Source organism: Bison bison, unplaced genomic scaffold (genome assembly GCF_000754665.1).
Source record: "Bison bison bison isolate TAMUID 2011002044 unplaced genomic scaffold, Bison_UMD1.0 scf7180017864105, whole genome shotgun sequence".
NCBI lineage: Eukaryota > Metazoa > Chordata > Mammalia > Artiodactyla > Bovidae > Bison > Bison bison.
In genome coordinates this window covers 9,958,121-9,966,363 of record NW_011494677.1, presented here as the reverse complement: position 1 = coordinate 9,966,363, position 8,243 = coordinate 9,958,121, and positions in this window count along the sequence as shown.

Here is an 8,243-nt window from a genome sequence, read left to right as displayed (position 1 = left end):
GGTATGTAGGTGTCCTGCATCCCTTCGTCCAGCCTGCTCTGCGAGACCCGGAGAGGACGAGGGAGAGGCGGTGGAGGGTACAGCCCCAGATCTGGGGGTGCGCAGGGGAATGATGAAATCAGGAACCCAGACGCGTCCCGAAAGTTGCGTGGGCCCTGAAATTGTCAATGACTTGTTGCTGGTAGAAGGAGGCTGACGCACCACCCAGCCTGACTGGGAGTCCTCAGTCCCTCGACTGAGGCCTCAGGCACCTGGTGTAACCCCTTGAACTTCAGTTTTCTGGAAGTGGAAGGCAAGGGTTGTTGTAGGAAGAGCTGGTCTTCCTCCAAGCTCGGAGAGCCAGGGCTTCTTAGGCCAGTATTAACACCTGTGTTTACACCGTTTCCGGTTAAGTGACTCATTCACCGGGATAGAATGAGTTCGAGATAGTCCTAGAGCTAGAAATCCTTTAACAGAGAGTATGACAGCCTATGACACAGTCAGTCCTCTCCCTTCCTCCTGCCGCCTGCAACAGGCTTGAACCTTGACCTGGGTGTTTCTTCAGGGAACCGGCGTCCAGGTCACCACCTTGTGCCTGCCTGGTAGGGAGAAATTGGGGAATGGAATAGGAAGAAAAGACCTCGAAGAACACCTGTGGCTTTCTGGGTGCTCCTTCCTCCTCCCCAGAGAGGCAGTGGTCCTCCTCCTCCAGGAAGCACATCAGGATTCGCTTGTGAGCCTCCACCCAGCCCAGATGAGGAGGCTGGTTCTCCCTGAGATTCCTGGGCTTACCTAGTGATCTGGCATTGACATGGCAGGGCAGGTGGGGTGAGGGTGGGGAGAAGACATGTATTTGAGATTTGGCTTCTGTGTAAGAAATGGAGAATGTTAGCAGGGATATTAAAAAATAAACAAAACCTTCCTTTGCTCCAATGTCACTAATTTCTCCTGAGTATGAATAGAACTGGGGGGTTAAGGTTTAGTGAAGTATAACCAACATTTGTCAAATACCTACCCTATGCCAAGCAACCCCATGAGAGGGACATCATCCCCATTTCACAGAGAGGACTAAGGTGCACAGGGCCACATGATTTGCCAGGACCCATGGGCTGACATGCCTTGGTCCTGGGATTGGAACCAAGGGCAGTCTGGCTCCTCCGATGGGCAGTTCCACTCTGCCATACTACCCTCCCCTAGTACTGGTCATCCAGCTCTGTTTTTCTTTCTTCTCAAAATGATGGGAAACCATTTGAACAAACATGGAAAACTCAGTTTAGGCTCCATCAGCAGCCAGCAAAATTGAAGGGTCAGTCCCACTCGTTTACAGAGAAACCAGGAGGGGAAGGTGGTGAAAAGCAGATAGGGACAAAGTGGTCCTTGCTGGAGAAATATAAAAATAACATCAGAAGGTGCTTGCAGTTCTGTTAGAAGGTGTGCGTGTGTGTGCTCAGTCATGTCTGACTCTGTAACCCCCTGGACTACAGCCCACCAGGCTCCTCAGTCCATGGGATTTCCTAGACAAGAATACTGAAGTGGGTTGCCATTTTCTACTCCAGGGGACCTTCCTCACCCAGCGATCGAACTCGCATCTCTTGAATCTCCTGCATTGGCAGGTGGATTCTTTACCAGTGTGCCATCTGGGAAGCTTCCATTCCATTAAAATGGAAGAGGGAAAACCCCTGTGTTTGAGAAGTTCCTAGTCCCCACGATTCAGGTTGGATATTTCCTCTGTAATGTAAAGGTTTTACATTCTTCCTCTGTAAAGCCCCATTGAGGACACCCACCCCAAGAAGGGAGCACACAGGAGGACCTCTTGTTCCCACTTTTTTCCTTCTCTTTACTTAATTTGTCTCTAGTATGTTAACAGGTTAAAATACGTAATTATAAGAAGTAAAGTTTTCCCTGATAGCTCAGTTGGTAAAGAATCCGCCTGCAATGCAGGAGACCCCAGTTTGATTCCTGGACCAGGAAGATCCGCTGGAGAAGGGATAGGCTACCCACTCCCATATTCTTGGGCTTCCCTTATGGCTCAGCTGGCAGAGAATTTGCCTGCAATGTGGGAAACCTGGGTTTGATCTCTGGGTTGGGAAGATCCCCTGGAGAAGGAAACGGCTACCCACTCCAGTATTCTGACCTGGAAAATTCCATGGACTGTATAGTCCATGGGGTTGCAAAGAGTTGGACATGACTGAGCGACTTTCACTTCACTGCAAAGGCTATATAGTATGGCAAAATTGGCAGTTCTGTGGCATGGGACAGCAATTGAAGGATTAATTCAGTCTCTCTGCAAAATAAACTGTGTTTTCAAGGCTCTTGCTGTGCTCACATGAAGTAAATGCTGTAGTTGCTGACGTGTAATGTGCATCTTTTAATGCCAGTGACATGACCTTAAAGCTGGCTTCTTCTAGCCTAATGAAAAGAATTTAAAAAAATACTTCAAGAGTTGCTTAGATCCACACAAAATACCCATTCTCTTATGCAGTGCTCCACCAGTAACTGTTAAGTATGTTATCTCCTCCTTGGTGAAGCTATGGAAGCTCATGCATTTTAATAAACAATTCTTCCTTGAACTTCCAAACTGCGCTCTGCACTGCGGTGGAATTTGTGTATACTCAGCATTTTGCTCCTAGCTACTTATCAGTTCATTTTCACGACATTAAAACTGCAGGCTTCGGCTTCCCTGATACACATCAGACCTCAAAGAAGAGCGATTCCCTTCAGGGCTTTCATCCTGGAGCACCAGTCTGCATAAGAGAGCAGTTAAATTTGGGGAAATTAGGACAAAGGCTGGGGCAGGTGGTGTGCTTTGGGGTGGATAAGGTGAAGTAATTTGGAATTAGGAAGGTGAAAAGGTAAGATGAGGAAGTGCACATCATTAAGTTATACAGAGAAAATAATGCTAGCAGGGGTACTGGAGGGGTTAGTGTCAAGATTAGACCAAAGTAATCCAAACCTGTATCTCCCCAACCGCAGAAGTGACCTCAAATAGAAACATTTACTGAGTGTCTTCTCCTTATGTAGCACAGGATGAGGGCATATAGGGTAAAAAAGAAAGATGAAAGAGAGGCAAATATAAGCTCTGTGAGAGGAAGATAAGCTAGGGGCAGTGAGCATTCAAAGGAAGAAAAGACAAAAACACAGAGTGGCTTCAGGGAGGAAGAGGCTTTGCAGGATAAGGATTCCAATTTGTGAACAGTGGGGACTTTCCGGACCAAGAGAACAGCATCTGCCAAGGAATGGACGTGGGCGAGGCAGAAGACTTTGAGAGATTTCTTATCCAATCTGACTGGAACATAATTATTGGAGACAAGCCTGGAGATGGCGTGGGGCACTGGACAGGAAAGACTTGCTTTTCAAGTAAACCAGTGAGAGAGGATTGACATTTCTGAACAGCTGAATGACGCTCTCCAAGTTAATTTTTCATTAGCTCTATCTGGATCTTGTATCTCAAGTGGATCAGAAAGTGGAAGAAGAAATTGGAGACAAGGAGACAGGCTTAGAGTGTCTAACCCTGGTCCAGGTGGGAGGTCAGGACTTGATAAGGGATGTGGCAGGAGGAATGGAAAGTGTGGATGTTGGATGGATGCTTTGGAAAGAAATCGAGAGGGAGATGTGGGGCCTGGATGCTTCCTGATTAGTGCTGTGGCTGAGAGAGAGGAGGAAAATCAAAGTAAACCAACAAAACTTCTGCCTCAAGAGACTGGTAGAAGGTTGGTGTCATTAGTACAAACAAGGAAGTCAGAGGACTTCATTTGTGGTCTCTGGAGTCTGAAGCGTGGGATAGCCATCTGGTGAATGAAGTTCTCCTGGTAGAGTAGTGTCTGGAGCCACAGGAGAAATGAAAGAACTTGGAGGGGCATGGCGAGGAAGGAGCAAAGACAAGACAAAGACGGGAAAGATTGGAAACATGGTGGTCTAGGGGAGGCCATGAAACAGAGGAACTCTCTTCCAGACCGTGTGTAACCCAGAGCCATGTGAAAAGGGGTCTCTTAGAGAGAAGGGAGAAGCATTATCAAGAGAATTCCAGGTTTCTGCTAATTCCACACGGTGGGGTATTGCATGTGGAACATTGCATTGCGTATTTGAGACCAGCTTAAACTCTTCGTTACTTTTCTTCTAACAACAGAGGTTTACAGCAGACCCCATGGAAGAAGTAAAGCAAATGGGAGCACAGATGGAGTGGGAAAGAAAGGCTTGACAGGGGTGCAGGGAGGGAAAAGGCGAATTTAGAAGGGGGAGAAGGGTGATGGCCGGTGAGACAGGATGAAATTCCTGCAAGCCATGGGCTGTGCTGGGTCTGCCTGGGAGGCAGCTGGAGTCCCCAAGCCCTCATGGAGGGGACTGCGAGTGTAAGGAGAGAAGGGAAAAAGGTCTTTTGAAAATCTGCTGTGAGGAGCCCCTCTGGATTCTCTCTGTCCCTCTGCTAGAAGATGATACTCTCTGCAAGCCAGTCAAAGTTCACTCTGGCAAGGGAACACGGCCCCACACCTGTCTCTCTTTCCTCCTGAGTGATAATCAGGTCTTTCAATTGCCAACCTGAAATTCTCTCTTCCTTCTCGAAGCTGTGGAAATTCAAGTAATCTGATGGGTTAATCCCCGTCCTGTGATTATGGAATCACATCCTTGTGTCCCAACTTTTTAAAAAACCATTCCCTACATCCCATTCTTCCCTGCCTTTAGTCCTAGGAAGCACTGCTCAGGATAAACCATATTAAATAATTTACAATATTTTATCCCAAGCACTGAATAGATCCTCTCTCTCCCCAGACTAAAGACAGTTGTTTAAAATGACTGCAGATGTCAGAATCTCAACCCACATGGGACTGAGAGTCAAGGGCTCAGGATTGTTATGTTTCTCTGTGCTCAAGTGCTATAGAACTCAGACATCAGGTGTTGAAGAAGGAAAACAGTTTTCCCCCCTTTTATAATATAATTACAGTTAGATGTGCATTCAGTGACAGATACCTTATTGTAAATCTCATTATTCCCCAATTGTTACTGTTATGAGTTGAACTTGTTCCCATACTGCCCACTCCCCTAAAAGATATGTTGAAATCTTAACCCCCAGGACTTCAGATGTGACCTTATTTGGAAGTAAGATCTTTACAGACGTGACCAAATTTAAATGAAGTCATTAGGGTGGGTCCTGATAGCATCACTGACTCAATGGACATCAGTTTGAGCAAGCCCTGGGAGATGGTGAAGGACAGGGAAGCCTGGTTGGTGCAACTGCAGTCCATGGGGTTGCAAAAGAGTCGGACACGACTGCACGACTGAACAACCACCACCACCCAAGATGACTGGTGTCCTTATAAAAAGGGGAAATTTGGATCAAAAGACAGATGCACAGAGGGAAGACAGTGTGAAGACACAATGCGAGAAAGGCCATGTAAGTCAAGTGATGTATTTACTAGTCAAGGAAGGCCAAGGATTGCCAGTGCATGCCAGGAGTTGGAAGACAGGAGGAAAGATCCTTCCCTGGAGCTGTCAGAGAGAGCATGTTCCCTGCAATGCCTGATTTGGGGCTTACAGCCTCCAGCACTGTGAGATGATAAATTTCTGTTGTTTTAAGCTACCCAGTTTTTGGTACAGCCAGCCTTCTGTTTCCAAGACTTTCTATCCGCAGTTTGGTTAAATCCAAGGATGTGAAACCTAGGGATACAGAGGGCCAAATGTGTTTGTTGAACTATATCATTTTATAAGGGACTTGAGCATCCATGGGTTTGAGTATGTGGGGCACTCCTGGAACCCAGCCCCGCTAAGAATGACTGTACTTTATTAGAGCAGCCTAGGAAATTAATACAGTTCCTAAAATAAACATGTTCCAATGAGTAATATATGCTACCACTTCCAGACAGATGATCAAGATTTTTAAAAATCAACTCAAAAGAAACATGACCTCAGAGGTATGTTAATTAATGTCCACCATGCATGTTATGCCAGGCAGTTCACTAGAATAAGAAGGTTATAGTGTCGCTTCACAGAGAAGGCAATGGCACCCCACTCCAGTACTCTTGCCTGGAAAATCCCATGGACAGAGGAGCCTGGTGGGCTTCTGTCTATGGGGTCGCACAGAGTCGGACACGACTGAAGCGACTTTGCAGCAGCAGTAGCAGTGTCGCTTCATTCAGCTCGCCTTAGGAAGAGAAAGGGTCATTCTTTCATCTGTTGCTCCCTGTTTCTCCAATTTTAGGGTCCACATTTAGGGGAAAGTCCCAGTTCCCTGAGTTTGCATAGGCATGGTTGAGAAACTCTTCACCTCCACACCCAGGCAGTGTAAACTAAGTATCTCAAAGCCAACAAAGGATTGTTGTGGGTCCATAGATGCCATTCATGGACATTAGAAGTCACCTTGGTCTCATCTTCTCTGACAAGTGGGACCCTGAGACCCTAAATTACCAACATAACTTGCCAGAGGTCTCATAGAATGTTTTACAACACTTCTTCTGCGCTTTAAAGGTTGTTCAGTTTTAATGTGAATTCAGCTGTGAGTTAAGGATGTGAAAATGAGAACTATTTGAAGAATTAATTCATCCTACCCACTGCTTGACTTTCTGACTGAGCTGGGGTCAGAGTTGAAAAGCAGCAGAATATTTTACATTGGGAAGGGTCACAAAATAAAAACAAACCCATTGGAAAGATCTGTTTAGTTACCCGAAAGAAAACCTCCTAATGGCACATCCACTTTGGAAGACAGTAGACAATTTCTTAAAATGTTAACTGTAAATTTGTCATAAGGCCCAGCAAATCCATTTCCAGATATCTACCCAAGAGAAATGAAGGTATGTCCACACAACAGCTTGCACACCACTATTCATACAACATTATTCATAATAGTTAAAAGGTGGAAACAACCCAAATATCCATTAGCAGGTCAATGGATAAACAATAGGTGACATTTCCATACAATGGAATACTATTCAGTAATAAAAAAGCGAAATACCGATACATACAGCAACACAGACGGACTTCAGAAACATTACGCCAAGTGCTAAGTGAAAGAAACCAGACACAGAAGACGAAATGTATGATTCCAGATATATGAAATGTCCAGAGAAGTCAACTTTTCAGAGACAGAAAGTAGTGGTTGCCTATGGTGGAAAGTGGAAAAAGATTTAGAGTGACGATGAACTGTACACGGGCAGGGAGGTGATCTTACTGAGATGATGAAAATGTTCTAAAACCGGATTGTGATAATGATTGGACAACTTGATAAATTTACTAAAAAATACTGAATCGCATGCTAAAAATGGTTGAAATTTATGCTCAGTAAATTATGCTCAGTAAAGCTGTTTATAAAAAGAGAAAGATGAAATAATATTTAGTCTTTAAAGGGAAAGAAATTCTGATACATGCTGCCTCAAGGGTATTATGCCAAGTAAAGTAAGCCAGTCAATAAAGGACAATTGCTGTATGATTTCACCTACATGAGGTACCTAGAGTAGTCAGATTCCTAGGGACAGAAAGGAGAATGGTGGTTGCCAGGGCCTTTGGGAAGGGGCAGTGGGGAATTATTGTTTAATGGGTACAGTTTCAGTTTGGGCCTTCAGGTTGCGTGCAGCCTCCTTCTATTTCAGGTCCAGAGTATGTAATTGACACAGAGTATCTGTCTATGCCAACCCTGCACCTTCTACAAACACTGACTCTTACTAGTAAATTACTTCTTCCCAGGTCATAATGTCACAGAATGAACTTTCTCATTTTGCATCAAGTAGTGGGGGAAAGACTTGCCTAGGCAGACCAGTTAATAATCAAGTATAGAAGACTGGAGGGAAAAAAAACAAAAAACAAAAACCAACAACAACAACGACTTATTTGTCTTCGGGATCCTTGGTATTAAATCTACCAGTTGGCATCACACACAGAGTCACCGGTGCTTCACTTTGTGGAGTCAGGATGATCTGCGTGTGGATTTACATTCCTGACTGGGGCTGGCATATAAGAGTGGTGGCCGTGAGGCTCCTGGAGGGACACTGGTGGAGTGCCCAGGGACCACAGAATGTGGCAGAGTCAACAAGCTTTGCAGCGACTAGTGACTGAGGGAAGGGGGACCCCATGGCTAGGAGAGACAGCAGAGCAAAAGCTTGAGCTAGTTTTCTAGAAAGCCCCAGGCCTTGTTAAGGAATCTTTAAGATAATAACTCTTTTGATTGGCCGTTTGTTTTTTTCCCCTTTTAGAAGTAGCAGTGGTGGTTGGCTGGGAGAGATGTGGAGAGAGCAGGGTAGGAAGGGGGTCAGGAGACACGTGATGGCGCTGATTACAAG